Source organism: Gorilla gorilla, chromosome 4 (assembly GCF_029281585.2).
Source record: "Gorilla gorilla gorilla isolate KB3781 chromosome 4, NHGRI_mGorGor1-v2.1_pri, whole genome shotgun sequence".
NCBI lineage: Eukaryota > Metazoa > Chordata > Mammalia > Primates > Hominidae > Gorilla > Gorilla gorilla.
The window spans coordinates 32,201,887-32,216,929 of record NC_073228.2 but is presented as its reverse complement, the minus strand read 5'-3'; the positions used below and the strand labels follow the sequence as shown (position 1 = coordinate 32,216,929).

The window sequence follows — 15,043 nt, the reverse complement described above, 5'->3', positions numbered from 1 at the left end:
AAAAAGAGTTCAGTAAAAGTACAGCAATAAAAGTTATCCACCTCCACCACCCCAGCTTTTTTTTTTTTTTTTTTTTTTTTTGAGAGTGAGGTTTTACTGTGTCACCCAGGCTGGAGTGTGGTGGCACAGTCATGGCTCTTTACAGCCTTGACCTCCCAGGCTCAAGAAATTCTCCTACCTCAGCCTCCCTGGCAAGGACCAGCATGAACCACCATACCTGGGTATTTTTTAATTTTTTGTAAAGACAGGGTCTCAATATTTTGCCCAGGCCAGTCTTGAATTCCCAGGCTCGAGCGATCCTGCCGTGGCCTCCCAAAGTGCTGGGATTACAGGTGTGAGCCACCATGCTGGGCATTCCCAATGAAAGACTGAGGCCAGGCACAGTGGCTCACGCCTGTCATCCCAGCCTTTTGGGAGGCCAAGACAGGATCACTTGAGGTCAGGAGTTCAAGAACAGCCTGGCCAGCATGGTGAAACCCTATCTCTACTAAAAATACAAAAATTAGCCAGGCATGGTGGCGTATGCCTGTAATCTCAGCTACTCGGGAAACAGGCAGGAGAGTCACTTGAACCCAGAAGGCAGAGGTTGCAATGACCTGAGATCGTGCCGCTGCACTCCAGCCTGGGCAACAAAGCAAGACACCATCTCGCAAAAAAAAAAAAAAAAAAAAGCATCTGATACACATGCAAGAATTTCACAACATTGCATTCACTCCTCCAGAAACAAAGATATATTTTAAAATGCTTTCTTAGCATATGTGCTCTGGTTTTCTAGCAGATACTCTGTCAAACTTTTGATAAGTGAAAAATTTACCGAAGAATTTAAAACCAAAAACAGTTTTTTAACTTTCCCACCTGAAAATATTGACCATTTTCTAATTTATTTTCATTATAAAGAATATTGGTTATCATGGTTGCTCATGCCTGTAATTCTAGCACTTTGGTAGGCCAAGACGGGCAAATCACTCCTGAGCCCAGGAGTTCGAGACCAGCCTGGACAATATAATGAGACCTCCCTACAAAATATTTAAAAGTTAGCCAAGTGTGACAGTATGTGCCTATAGTCCCAGGCTGAGGTGGATCACCTCATTAGTGAGCCGTGATTGTGTCACTGCACTCCAGCCTGAGTGACACAGACCCTGCCTCAAAAAATATATATATAAATACTAAAACATCTGGAAGGAAAGAGGAGAAAAGGGAGTATCAGCTTTTAATACTTGTTACAAGGTCAGTCTAGAAAATACAGTGAGATTTGCTGGGTAAATAGGTTTTGAACCATGAAAAAATTGATGGCATGCAAGATCTTCCTCAATAGACCTGAGAGTCTCATTTCTATTAAAAAATACAAACAACTGCTTCATTTTATTCATAAATAATTTTTCGAGGTGCTACAAAAAATTAAAACTAAGCAGGAGTTTAAAGTTTTTGAAAAGCCAAGTAACATTTTATCTCTAACATTTATTGAATCCTCTCCAGTATTTACACAACGTAAATGAGATACTACACACAAAACCCTTGTGTCTGAAGATAATTTATTCTCAAAGACAACAAGAAGAGAAAGCACATCATGTATTTTAAACTTTAGAAGCAACTGAGTCATTAGTGTCTTGTGGACAGGAGCTAGGGATCCTATCCCTTCCCAACAAGGCCAAGAGTTCACCTGAGGTAATGCATTTGCCTTGGGGGTGAGGCCTTGAATTGCAGCAAATAACCTGTGTGTATTTGCATATTTTACCAGTACTCAAGAAGGATTATACAAAAACCTGTTCCAGACAGCTGCTTATTCATTGCCTTTAAAATTGCGTGGTGCTGGGATTGGCAGGTGCCAACTGTTTGCTCATTCTCTTTGACCCACTAGCCTTGCAGTTTGCTGTGTGGGTGTTGATACTCCTAAATTAAAGCAGGGAAGGGGTGGTTTTAGATGGCTTTTAACACCTGCTCTCCACCCAAGCACCCTGGATTCATTTGATATCTGGATTCTAATTCTGTAGTCAGGAGACTGGCCCAAACTGTGGCCCAGAGAGAAGTGAGTCAGTTGCAAGTGGCTAGCTGACTCTATGGGAACAGAAATAAAATGCAGCTTAGAGAGTTTGTCAGCCAAATCCACAAATGTGTGGCTTTTTGAAACATTGGACATCTGTTCCTCTTAATTTAAAATAAACTTTTTTTTTTTTTTTTTTAAAGCACAAAGTTGCTTGGCTCCTTGTTTCTTTGTGTCAACAGCAGTTGCTGCTCTAATTTAGGAACCCTAGGATCTGATTTAGGACATTTGGACTCTTTAAGGCACATTCGGTCTAGAAAGTGGAACTGAATTGCTTTGGGAAGGCAAGAGGATGATTTTACAGTATAGGGTTTGTGTGGAAATCCCCTTCAGCAGTAATCAACCCAGGTGTCCAACCTGTTTGTTAACCATTTCCAAATGACTCAGAGGACCTAGAGGGAGGGCTTGAACACACTCCAGCACTGTTTCTACAATTTAGCCTTTATTTGCATTGGAAACCACATTCCTGAATTCTTGAGGGGGCAGGCTCTGGCTTATTCTGGGCAACTGACTTCAAGTGGGACCCCTGAGCTACCTATGTAAGCAAAGAGTCAGCCATCTCTGGAGAATTACCAGGGAGGAGGATCTTTCTGTGAACTTGCTTTGATGACCTCCACCCAAAGCCCTTTGAGGAACAGTTTTGTTTATTCAAGGAGCCCTTGGCAGGTCACTCCTCCCCTACCACAAATCTAATCCAAATGTGACATTTTCCTTTGAGGCCATCTATCCCTTTTGGGGGACAAAACACATCAGCTTTTCCCTTCAGACCACTTTTGACTGAAGCAGTGATCAACATTGCTTAATTGTGTTCCAGTCTGTTTCCAGTGGGGAAAAAATGCTTTAGGGGAGTGAGGCAGTTAGGGATTTGAAAACAGGGATGGTGCCGCCTGAAGGTGGGGAATGACTTAGATCACTGTCTTCCTTTGGCTCCTTACCACGTTGTGTGGAGGAAACAAAAAGCAGCTCAAGTTCACTCCTCTTGGCAGTAGTGCAGAAGCCTGGCTTGCCACCGCCCTGGAGAACCATGTTTTTCCCAACTTTTTTTTTTTTCTTTTGAGACGGAGTTTCACTCTTGTTGCTGAGGCTGGAGTGCAGTGGCGCAATCTCGGCTCACTGCAGCCTCCGCCTTCCAGGTTCAAAGCGATTCTCCTGCCTCAGCCTCTCAAGTAGCTGGGATTACAGGTGCATGCCACCACACTCGGCTAATTTTTTGTATTTTTTTCAGTAGAGACGGGGTTTCATCATGTTGGCCAGGCTGGTCTCGAACTCCTAACCTCAGGTGATCCACCCGCCTCGGCCTCCCAAAGTGCTGGGATTACAAGCATGAACCACCATGCCCAGCCTTTTTTTTTTTTTTTTTAATAGAGAACACAAATTTGAGTGTCATTCTTGTGCAGGGGCCATGCTAATCTTCTGTATATTGTTCCAATTTTGGTGTATGTGCTGCCAAAGCGAGCACCCAGCTTCTTTTCATTAGTTAAGAAGATGAAGGCCAAGACTAAGGCAAGGAGGCCTTTCTCTGCCTTTCACTCTTTAGTGCACCTCACAGTCAGTTGCACTTGAGTAAGGACTGCTAAACCTCTCTGAGAGCTGCCAGATGTTCCTGCCTAGCCTCAGATTGTTGGTTCTTCAGACACCTCTTCATTCTGCCCATTGCACCAGCCCTTTCCCACCTCCATGTTCCCTCCATGGTAATTTCTTTGTACACAACAACCACACGGAGCACCAGCAATCAAGATTAGCTCCCGGGAACTCTGGCGTGCCCTGTACCAGGAAGCACAGTGGATTACTACAACTTTTGATAATGATTGTTTGCTTTGTACCAGGCATTATTTTCAGGCCTGTTTCACATGTGTTGTACTTAACAACCCCATGAGGAAATTAAGGCAGGGTTGTTCAGTAATTTGTCAAGGGAAACAAGGAAGTAGAGCGGGCAGCAGAGGCGTTCTGGCTCTGAACCACTCTGTTCTGTAGAAATCAGTGCAAAAGTCCAAGCTTCAGCATACTTGTTTCATCTTGTGATCACAGGTAGTTTTTTGTTGTTGTTGTTGTTGTTTATTTGTTTGTTCTGAGATGGAGTCTCGCTGTCGCCCAGGCTGGAGTGCAGTGGCGCGATCTCCGCTCACTGCAGGCTCCGCCTCCCGGGTTCAAGCCATTCTTCTGCCTCAGCCTCCCGAGTAGCTGGGACTACAGGCGCCCGCCACCTCGCCCAGCTAATTTTTTGTATTTTTAGTAGAGATGGGGTTTCACCGTGTTAGCCAGGATGGTCTCAATCGCCTGACCTCGTGATCCGCCCGCCTCGGCCTCCCAAAGTGCTGGGATTACAGGTGTGAGCCACCGCGCCCGGCCCTGATCACAGGTAGTTGATGGAGAAAGGAAGATAACAGAAAATCAAGGCCACAACCTCAAATTTTGCTATTTAAATAGATGAGCAGACTTTACTCTTCCCTGTATCACAGGGTTGGAAAAGCAAGCTCCATTCTTAGCCATCCATGTGGGCAGATTCCCAGAGTGGTGTTTGCTATAATTATGATTTAAAAGCAAGGTTTTTTGTTTGTTTGTTTTAAGGAGATGGGGTCTCCCATGTTACCCAGGCCGGACTCCAACTCCTGGGCTCAAGTCATCCTCCCGCCTCAGCCTCCCGAGTAGCTGGGACTACAGGCACTCACCACCACACTTGGGTAAAAGTAATTTCTATTTCTGCAGCCTTTTTTTATTTTTCAAAGTATTTTAATGTCTTGAGTTTGGGTTTTGTTTTGAGACAGGGTTTCACTCTGTTGCCCAAGCTGAAGTACAGTGGTGCAATCACAGCCATAGCTGACTGCAACCTCCACCTCCCAGGCTCAAGCAATCCTCCCGCCACAGCCGCCCCACTCCCCACCAGTAGCTGGGACTACAGAGCTGCACCACCACACCCAGCTAATTTCCGTAGTTTTTTTTTTTTTAGTAGAGACAGGGTTTCACCACGTTGACCACACTGGTTTTAAACTCCTGAGCTCAAGCAATCCACCTGCCTCGGCCTCCCAAAGTGCTGGAATTACAGGTGTGAGCCACTGCACTCAGCTAGGAAACCCTTTTCTGATCTTTCCTCGTCAGCAATGATCTCTTCACACTTCCTTTCTTACGGCCCTCACCTCACTCTGTATTATAGTTATCTGCATATATGAATAAAATCCCTAAGAAGACTGCAGGGTCCTGGAGGGAGGAGATCTGTATCGACAACTTTGTCTCTTCTTCACAGCACCTTACACCAGTGGGGATTTAAAAAGTGAATACAGGGCTGGGCACCGTGGCTTATGCCTATAATCCTAGCACTTTAAGAGGATGAGGTGGGAGGATCACCTGTCACCAGGAGTTCAAGACCAGCCTGGCCCAACATGGCAAAACTCTGTCTCTACTAAAAATACAAAAGTTAGCTGGGCGTAGTGGTGCGTGTCTGTAATCCCAGCTACTCGGGAGGCTGAGGCATGAGGACTGCTTGAACCCGGGAGGCAGAGGTTGCAGTGAGCCAAGGTTGCACCACTGCACTCCAGCCTGGTTGACCAGGTGACAAAGTGAGACCCTGTCTCAAAAAAACAAAAGTTTCCTGAGGGGAGTAGTATTTGAATTGATAAGGTAGAGGGAGTGAAACGAAAGGTATTCTAACCAGAAAAAACTCAGACACCAGGAAAGAACAAATAAGGGGCTATGTGTAGGGTGGGGAGAAAGACAGCATCAGGTTTTCCACTCGAGTCCTCTGTAGCTCTGCCTTAGCTCGCTGTTTAGTTTCCTTAAAGTACCGACCTAATTCACAACTAGTTTGTCTATTTTCTTGCTAGTGCTTGCCGCACTAGAACATAAGCCCGGTGAAAGGAAAATAAATCTTGGGACCCCAAAATCACTAAGCCAAAGAAAAGTCAAGCTGGGAACTGCTTAGGGCAAACCTGCCCCCCATTCTATTCCTTAAAAAGATAGCTACTAAGATTTTTTTTTAAAAAACTGCATACCGGGGCTGGGCGCGGTGGCTCATGCCTGTAATCCCAGCACTTTGGGAGGCCAAGCAGGCAGATCACAAGGTCAGGAGATCGGGACCATCCTGGCTAATACGGTGAAACCCTGTCTCTACTAAAAATGCAAAAACTTAGCTGGGCGGACGCCTGTAGGCCTGTAGCCTGTAGTCCCAGCTACTCAGGAGGATGAGACAGGAGAATGGCGTGAACCCGGGAGGCGCAGGTTGCAGTGAGCCGAGATAGTGCCACTGCAGTCCGGCCTGGGCGAAAGAGCGAGACTCCGTCTCAAAAAAAAAAAAAAACTGCATACCGGCCGGGCGTGGTGGCTCATGCCTGTAATCCCAACACTGGCAGGCAGAGACGGGCGGATCACCTGAGGTCAGGAGTTTGAGACCAGCCTGGCCAACATGGTGAAAACCCGTCTCTACTAAAAATACAAAAATTAGCCAGGGGTTGTGGCGGGTGCCTGTAGTCCCAGCTACTCGAGGCTGAGGCAGGAGAATCGCTTGAACCTGGCAGGCAGAGGTTGCAGTGAGCCGAGATAGAGCCACTGCACTATAGCCTGGGTGACAGAGGGAGACTATCTCCCCAAAAAAAAAAAAAAAAAAAAGAAAGAAAGAAAAGAAAAAAATGAGAAAGAGAGAGAGAGAGAAAAAAGCATTAGAAAAACAATGGGCGACCAGGGTGGTAGCTCATGCCTGTAATCCTAGCATTTTGGGAGGCAGAGGCTGGTGGATCACCTGAACTCAGGAGTTCAAGACCAGCCTGACCAACATGGTGAAACCCCGACTCTACTAAAAATACGAAAAATTGGGCCGGGTGCAGTGGCTCATGCCTGTAATCCCAGCACATTGGGAGACCAAGACGTGCAGATCACCTGAAGTCAGGAGTTCGAGACCAGCCTGACCAACATGGAGAAACCCCGTCTCCACTAAAAATACAAAATTAGCCAGGCGTGGTGGCACATGCCTGTAATCCCAGCTACTTGGGAGGCTGAGGCAGGAGAATTGCTTGAACCTGGGAGGTGGAGGTTGTGGTGAGCCGAGATCGTGCCATTGCACCCTAGCCTGGGCAACAAGAGCGAAACTCTGTCTCAAAAAAATAAAAATAAAAAAATAGCTGGGCAGGTCGAAAGTCTACTGTAGGTCCAGCTACTTGGGGGGTTGAGATGGGAGGATCATTTGAACCCCGGGAGGCAGAGGTTGCAGTGAGCCGAGATTGCGCCACTGCACTCCAGCCTGGGCAACAGAGAGAGACTCCATCTAAAAAGAAAAAAGAAAAAGAAAATGGCGAGGAAGGACCCAAAGAACCCCTGAAAAGACAGCAATGCCCATCCCCAAGCCAGGAATATAAAGGAGGCAAGTCTGAGGAAGACAGACTATTCTGTTTTGAATATGTGGAGGGGCGATAATGACCAATAGGATGGTGGGGCCTGTAATATTCTGGATCTTAGGCTTCCTAACTCCTAAACTCCTAGTGAATATGCCGTTCTTTACACCACACTGTAACTTCTGTCAGTGAATAAGCTGGACTTCTTCAGAGAATTCTCCAGGGTAACAGGTCCTTAAGCCGTGTTATGTGGTGGTGGTGTTAAAGAGATGGCACTGTGACTGGACCTTAAGGCCACAGTAAACTTTTAAAATTCCTCTCCCCAGTATCCCGCTGGCTTAACCAATGGCCCCTCCCTTTGAGAACTGAGAGGATGGGTTCCTGGAGAGATCATCTGTCTTTATAAGGAGAAAAGTTTGGCAATGTGATTTCCTGTATGTTTCTACCGGAGTCCAAGATTCCAGCAGTGCTAGCCTAGACAGCAGCGGCTGCATCCTAGAACCCAGAGGTCAGGAGTGCTCCCAAGTCAGCGTGAGGGCATCTTCCCAACTGCCTTTGCCAAGCCAAAAAGCAGAATCACGACTTTGTTACACCTTCTGGAGCATGTGGTCGAGGCAGCTTTCCATCTGGCTGCTTTGGTGCTGAGCCTGTTTACATGTTTCAGTAAATGAGTTATTGCTTATTGAAGTTGGCTGGCTAGGAGCTCGGAATAAACAACATATAACCACAATGACACCACTCTCCAGGAGTACCAGAGTTCAGAGGGAGAGATCTGCTTGTATGTTCCACTCCCACGTGGGTGCGTAGTTCTCAAAGCCTGGGAGGACTGGGGTGTCACTGTTCCCGGCTTTCTGATGGAATCAGACATAATGAGATGTCTTCCTGGTAGAAAGTGTGTATGAAAGTACTTTGCACAATCTCAGAAGGAAAAGGGAGGGCACTGCTTTTAGAAAAATGTATGAGATCAAAGAAGTTTTCAGATGTTCTGCATTTTCTTCTTCAATTATAAAGAATTCATCTGAGCATAAAAGACTCCCTGGTCTCTGTAAGAAGAAGTAAAAACTTCTTTCATACACAAAAGTTTTCCTACTTTATATACTTCTTTTTAGACTGTTTCATTTATTTTTTGTGGTATATTTATTAGTCTTCCCTGAAGTAGGGCAGTGTTCATTAGAAGAACATGTTGAGACAATTAAGACCCCAAAGTTAATCTTTAATTTCTCCCTTCTTCCTGTGCCACCTGGATGAACTTGGAGTGTCCAGGAGTTCCTACACCCCATCTATGTGACAATTTACAGAATAATTTTTTTTTTTTTAAGACAGAGTCTCACTCTGTTTCCCAGGCTGGAGTTCACTGGCATGATCTTGGCTCACTGCAACCTCTGCCACCCCAGGCTCAAGCAATTCTCATGCCTCCACCTCCAGAGTAGCTGGGATTACAGGTGCATTACACTTGGCTAATTTTTGTATTTTTAGTAGAGACAGCATTTCACTATATTGGCCAGGCTGGTCTCGAGCTCCTGACCTCAAGTTATCTGCCAACCTCAGACTCCCAAAGTGCTGGGATTACAGGCACATGCGCCATCACGCCCGGCTAATTTTTGTATTTTTCATAGAGACTGGTTTCACCATGTTGGCCAGGCTGGTTTCAAACTCCTTGCCTCAAGTGATCTGCCCATCTCAACCCCTCAAAGTGCTGGGATTACAGGCATGAGCCACCGTGACTAGCCCAAAGATGTTTCTTACTACTACTTATTACCATCTTCTGATTTACCAGACATTCCTCCACTCTTCAAATTGTCTCATAATGGGGGCTTTAACGGGCTTCATTCACTGTGTGACTGTAGTGTTGCAGCTTTACTTTTCTTCCAGAGTTTTAGGCACTGATGTGAATCTGTTCAGTAAACATGGAGTCTTTACCATGAGTCAGGCGTATGCTCTGCAGCAAACAATATGCCAAGTGGTGGCCTCCTAGTGGCCGGAGGCCAGGTCTCACTCATTATTACCCCGCCCTAGCACAGTGTCCTTCCTTGCAGGTGTTCAGTCGATGTTTGTTGAATTAAGCTCACATCCTGCCTCTTTCATACTCATCGCATGAGTCGAGCTTAAGCAAAGGCCTTTTTTCATCAAAAAGGAAACTCCCATCTTTTGCCTTATGTCATGTTTCTTACCATCATGTTCCCATGACCTCTCACCTAGTAAGGACAAATTCTGTTCAACTCCAGTTTCTACAATTCCCAGCAGTTTGCTCCTGAAATGTTTAGAACAGCCTGTCTCATAGAAATAATACTGCAACCCATATACCTAATTTTAAAACAATGTACTGCCAGGCACGGTGGCTCACGCCTGTAATCCCAGCGCTTTGGGAGGCCGAGGCAGGTGGCTCACCTGAGGTTGGGAGTTTGAGACCAGCCTGACCAACATGGAGAAACCCCGTCTCTACTAAAAATACAAAATTAGCTGGGCGTGGTGGCGCATGCCTGTAATCCCAGCTACTCAGGAGGCTGAGGCGGGAGAATCTTTTGAACCTAGGAGGCAGAGGTTGCAGTGAGCCTAGATTGCACCATTGCACTCCAGTCTGGACAATAAGAGCAAAACTGTCTCAAAAACGACAACAACAATAAACAATTTACTTGCTGTGTTTCAAAAAGTATAAAAAGGGGCTGGACACAGTGGCTCACGCCTGTCATCCCAGCACTTTAGGAGGCTGAGGTGGGAAGATCACTTGAGCCCAGGAATTTGAGACCAGCCTGGACAATATAATGAAACCTCGTCTCTACAAAATATTTAAAAATTAGCCAAGCATGGTGGCGCCTGCTTGTAGTCCCAGCTACTCAGGAGGCTGAGGTGGGAGGATTGCTTGAGCTCAGGAGGTGGAGGTTGCAGTGAGCCAAGATTGTGCCACTGCATTCTAGTCTGGGTGACAGACTGAGACTCTGTCTCAAAAAAAAAAAAAAAAAAAAAAGGAAAGAAAAAGTGATGTCAGGCACAGTGGCTCATGTCTGTTATCCCAGCACTTTGGGAGGCTGAGGCCGGTGGATTGCTTGAGCTCAGGAGTTTGAAACCAGCCTGGTAAAAATGAAGAAAACCCTGTCTGTGCAAAAAATACAAACATTAGCAGGGCGTTGTGGCACACAGCTGTGGTCCCAGCTACTCAGGAGATAAGAGGTGGGAGGATGGCTGGAGCCAGAGGAGGTCAAGGCTGCAGTGGGCCATGATTGCACCACTGCACTCCAGCCTGGGTGACAAAGTGAGACTCTGTCTCAAAAATAATAATAATCAAGGCCAGGCACGGTGGCTCACGCCTATAATCCCAGTGCTTTAGGAGGCCCCGTCTCTACTAAACCCCATCTCTACTAAAAAAAAAAAGTACAAAAATTAGCCAGGTGTTTTGGCATAGGCCTGTAACCCCAGCTACTTGGGAGGCTGAGGCAGGAGAATCACTTGAACCTGAGAGGCAGAGGTTGCCATGACCCAAGATCGCACCACTACATACCAGCCTAGGTGACAGAGCAAGACTCTGTGTCAAAAGAAAAAAAAAATTTTTTAATTGGCTGAAAGAGTTACGTTATTGTCTAAAAACTTGGGAACGCCTGGGTTGAGATAAGGGGTTGTGGAGACCAAGGTTTTATGCAGGTGAAGCCTCCAGGTAGCAGGCTTTGGAGGGAGAGAACAATGAGCGTAAATGTTTGTTACCAGACGTAAAAGAGTCTGTTCTGGCTGGGTGCGGTGGCTGACGCCTGTAATCCCAGCTCTTTGGGAGGCTGAGGCGGGCGGATCACGAGGTCAGGAGATCGAGACCATCCTGGCTAACATGGTGAAACCCCATCTCTACTAAAAATACAAAAAAAAAAATTTGCCGGGCGTGGTGGCAGGCGCCTGTAGTCCCAGCTATTCCGGAGGCTGAGGCAGGAGAATGGCGTGAACCCAGGAGGTGGAGCTTGCAGTGAGCTGAGATCGCGCCACTGCACTCCAGCCTGGGAGACAAAGCAAGACTCCGTCTCAAAAAAAAAAAAAAAAAAAGTCTGTTCTATCAGGAATTCCAAAAGGGAACAGGGTATAAATCTGTCCGACCCTACCCCCTTTCCATCATGGCCTGAAACAGTTTCTCAGGTTAGCTTTGGAATGCCCTTGCCGATAGGAGGGATCCATTCAGATGTTCGAAGGCTTAGAATTTTATTTTTGGCTTATATTAGGTAAAGTTTATAATTCAAAACCCATCAAGTTTCTTTTTTAGCAGTTCTCTGGGGGCATGATCAATTCCCCTGACCTTTCTTTTCATCTCTTCCTGTTTCACTGGCTCCCTAGAGTCTAAATGATTAGGACTTTGTATCTTTTCCCCTTTTCCACAGCTGGAATGCCATACACTGACCTGACATTATGTTTCCCAGAAACTTGAAATATTTACGTTGTTTATCTTAACTCCTTGTGCAAGCATTCCTGCTTGCGGAAATGGTTTTCCATCTATTAATAAGATTGACATTGCATCATCTGAGACATTTCAGGGTGTAGGAGTAGGAAGTTATTTAAAAATATAAAGCCAGTTTTTTGCTTTTTTTTTTTTTTCTTGACATGGAGTCTTGCTCTGTCGCCCAGGCTAGAATGTAGTGGCACGATCTCAGCTCACTGCAACCTTGGCCTCCCGGATTCAAGCGATTCTCCTGCCTCAGCCTCCCAAGTAGCTGGGATTACAGATGTGCATCACCACACCCAGCTAATTTTTTGTATTTTTAGTAGAGATGGGGTTTCACCATGTTGGTCAGGCTGGTCTTGAACTTCTAACCTCAGGTGATCCACCCACCTCAGGTGATCCACCCGCCTCAGCCTTCCAAAGTGCTGGGATTACAGTCGTGAGCCACCGTGCCTGGCTAAAGCCAGTTTTTTTAGCTCACATTCCTCAAACCCATAGGAAACAATATGATTGATACAGTTGAGGAAATATCTCTTAACATAAATGACTGTTGGTTGGCCAGGTGCAGTGGCTCACACCTGTAATCCGAGGAGGGAGGGCCATTGGGAGGCTGAGGTAGGAGGATTACTTGAACCTCAGAGTCTGAGACCAGCCTGGGCAACATAGTCAGACCTTGTCTCTACTAAAAATAAAAAAAATTAGCCGAGTGTAGTGGTGTACCACTGCAGCCCCAGCTACTCAGGAGGTTGAGGCAGGAGGATCACTTGAGCTTGGGAGGTTGAGGCTGCAGTGAGCCATGATTGCACCACTGCACTCCAGCTTGGGCAAGAGAGTCAGACCCTATCTCAAAAATAAAATAAAATAAAATAAATGATTGTTGGCCCAAAATGACAAGCTAGTGGTTAAAGCCATATTTGGTGGGTAGGTGGCAGAACAAGAAAGGGGTATCTGCCAAACTTTGGGCTCATGAGAGAAGATAGTGGGTTAGGGACATATGCAGTATGTTTTAAAAGAAAATTTTGGACAGGAATTCAAGTGTGATACACATGGTGGTCAGGAGAATCACTAGTATGTATACTGCAAAGTAGAGTTTATAGAGCCTACAGAGCCAGTGAAGAGACATTTCAACACTTAAGTCTAGCCCAGACCAGAGCTCTGAGTTCATTGTTCTTTCTTGGACCACATTCTTTCCTGGAAAAAAGGTGAATATGCACACAGGCAACATAACAAGCAATAATTAGGAAGCTAGAATTGTAGCACTAAACATCCCAAAAAGCTTCTTCAGACAAGGTAGCATTGATCCCTGTATCCTTAACATCTTCCTCAGTGCCTGGCACTGAATAGATACTGGTTGAATGGATGAATTGGCTGATAATAGTGAATTGTTGGCATACTTAGTGAGTTCTAAGTGATGGGTAAAATATAGGAGAAAGATGTTGAATGATGTTGTAGATGATTGAATAGTAAGGGTGGATGGGGGAGGGGAGTTTTCGGGGAGATCCCAGGGCTGGAAGTGGCGAATGCATGGGAAAAAACAGGTTCTACAGCTTAAGCTCTTGAGGAAAGATTGGGGAGGTAAGAGAGAAAGAGCTTGACAATAAGAAACAGTATGCATTCACACTGTGCTCATTGTCCACAGGGGTGCATTCTGGCTCTGCAGGATAATGTTTGACAACGTAATGTGCCAGTTATCCCGTAATCTAAGAAATTACATTTTCAAAGTTTTCTGGATCTGTATGCCCAGGAGCTAAGGGAGCCAATGTTGTCCTGGCTGACTGGCCATTATCTCCACACAAATCAAAGCACATTTCCAATGCCACTCCATTTGGAAGTTTTGACGACATCAGCATCTTGGTGTTAATTTTTAACTTAAAATCACAACTTTAAGAGCAAAAATTTTGTTATTCCAAGTAGACAAGAAAAAATTATTTTCCATGTGAATGTTTTAACCCAAGCTTTAAAATATTTAGGTATTGGCCAGGTATGGTGGCTCACGCCTGTAATCTCAGCACTTTGGGAGGCCGAGGCAGGTAGATAGCCTGAACCCAGGAGTTTGAAACCAGCCCAGGCAACGTGAGGAAACTTCGTCTCTACCAAAAATACAAAAATTAGCTGGGCATGGTGGTGCACACCTATAGTCCCAGTTATTAGTGAGTCTAAGGTGGGAGGATTGCTTGAGCCTGGGAGGTTGAGGCTGCAGTGAGCTGAGATCATGCTACTGCACTCTAGCCTGGGTGACAGAGCGAGACACTGTCTCAAAAAAAAAATATATATATATATATATACACACACACACACACACACACACACACACACATATGTAACAGGTAACCATACGTATCAAATAATGCAGTTGTGGGTCATAAAAAAGGGTCAAATAGCATAAGTAAATGGACCCAGAGCTCTGTCTAGTTGGGATTTGCTTCTAATATTCACCTGCTAATGATTCCACAAGTTGCCAAATTAGAAATATACTTGCCCCTATTGGTACCTCATGAATTTTCTCAAATATCAAATGATTTCAACTTACGACTTTCTTTCAAGTTAACTTCTAGCAAGGTTCCTCAGAATCAGATTAACCCCTGGTGAGATACTCAGTTACAGATCTTCATGAATGCTGGTTTAGTCTGGGAAATTGTTTCAGTCTGTGGATCTCTTCAATGCTTAAACAATTACTTTAACTTGTTTGGTAAAAATTATGATCTAATTATTTTTCAAGTGTACTTGGCTTAACGAAATGCAGCAGTGGGGTGTGCCTTTTAGCAGCAGAACCGACCACTTTTTACATTCCTTACAAATAAGATATGGTTCAATATTTTAAATCATAGCAACAGTTGATAAGAAAAACAGCAAAAAGGTAATCATTTCCATATGGAAAGAAAAAGAAGAACCAGTGAAGCTGTGAACTGTCATTTTTCCATATAAAAGTCACTAATGGTAGATTTGGCAGAAAGGGCAAATGTTCCTATTTGTTTATCATTTTACATTTGTTAATATATTGCATGTGATGTGTTTTATGGAAATACAACATTCCCTTCAAACTCAGTTGTCAATTTCCAAGCATGTTTTGTCTTGGGTGAAACCCGTATCTTGTGCGTCAATTTCATCAAGTAACTATATTTCCTTGGTGATAATTTTCTCAACTTAGTGAAAAATTTAGGTGAAAATTCTTACCCCTTTTACTGAAAAGCATATAACCATCATCTGTACCAGCTGAATACCTATAAGTAATTTCATTCCTTTTTTTTTTTTTTTTGAGACAGTCTTACTCTG

The 15,043-nt window shown here is 44.9% G+C and overlaps 1 non-coding gene across 1 annotated transcript; it reads right to left on the bottom strand.

Moving 5' to 3' along the window:
- Positions 1-3,398: 3,398 nt before the first annotated feature.
- LOC115934755 (U6 spliceosomal RNA) lies at positions 3,399-3,500 on the bottom strand. Its single transcript, XR_004070515.1, has one exon. It is a non-coding gene; the product is annotated as a U6 spliceosomal RNA (small nuclear RNA).
- Positions 3,501-15,043: the final 11,543 nt, after the last annotated feature.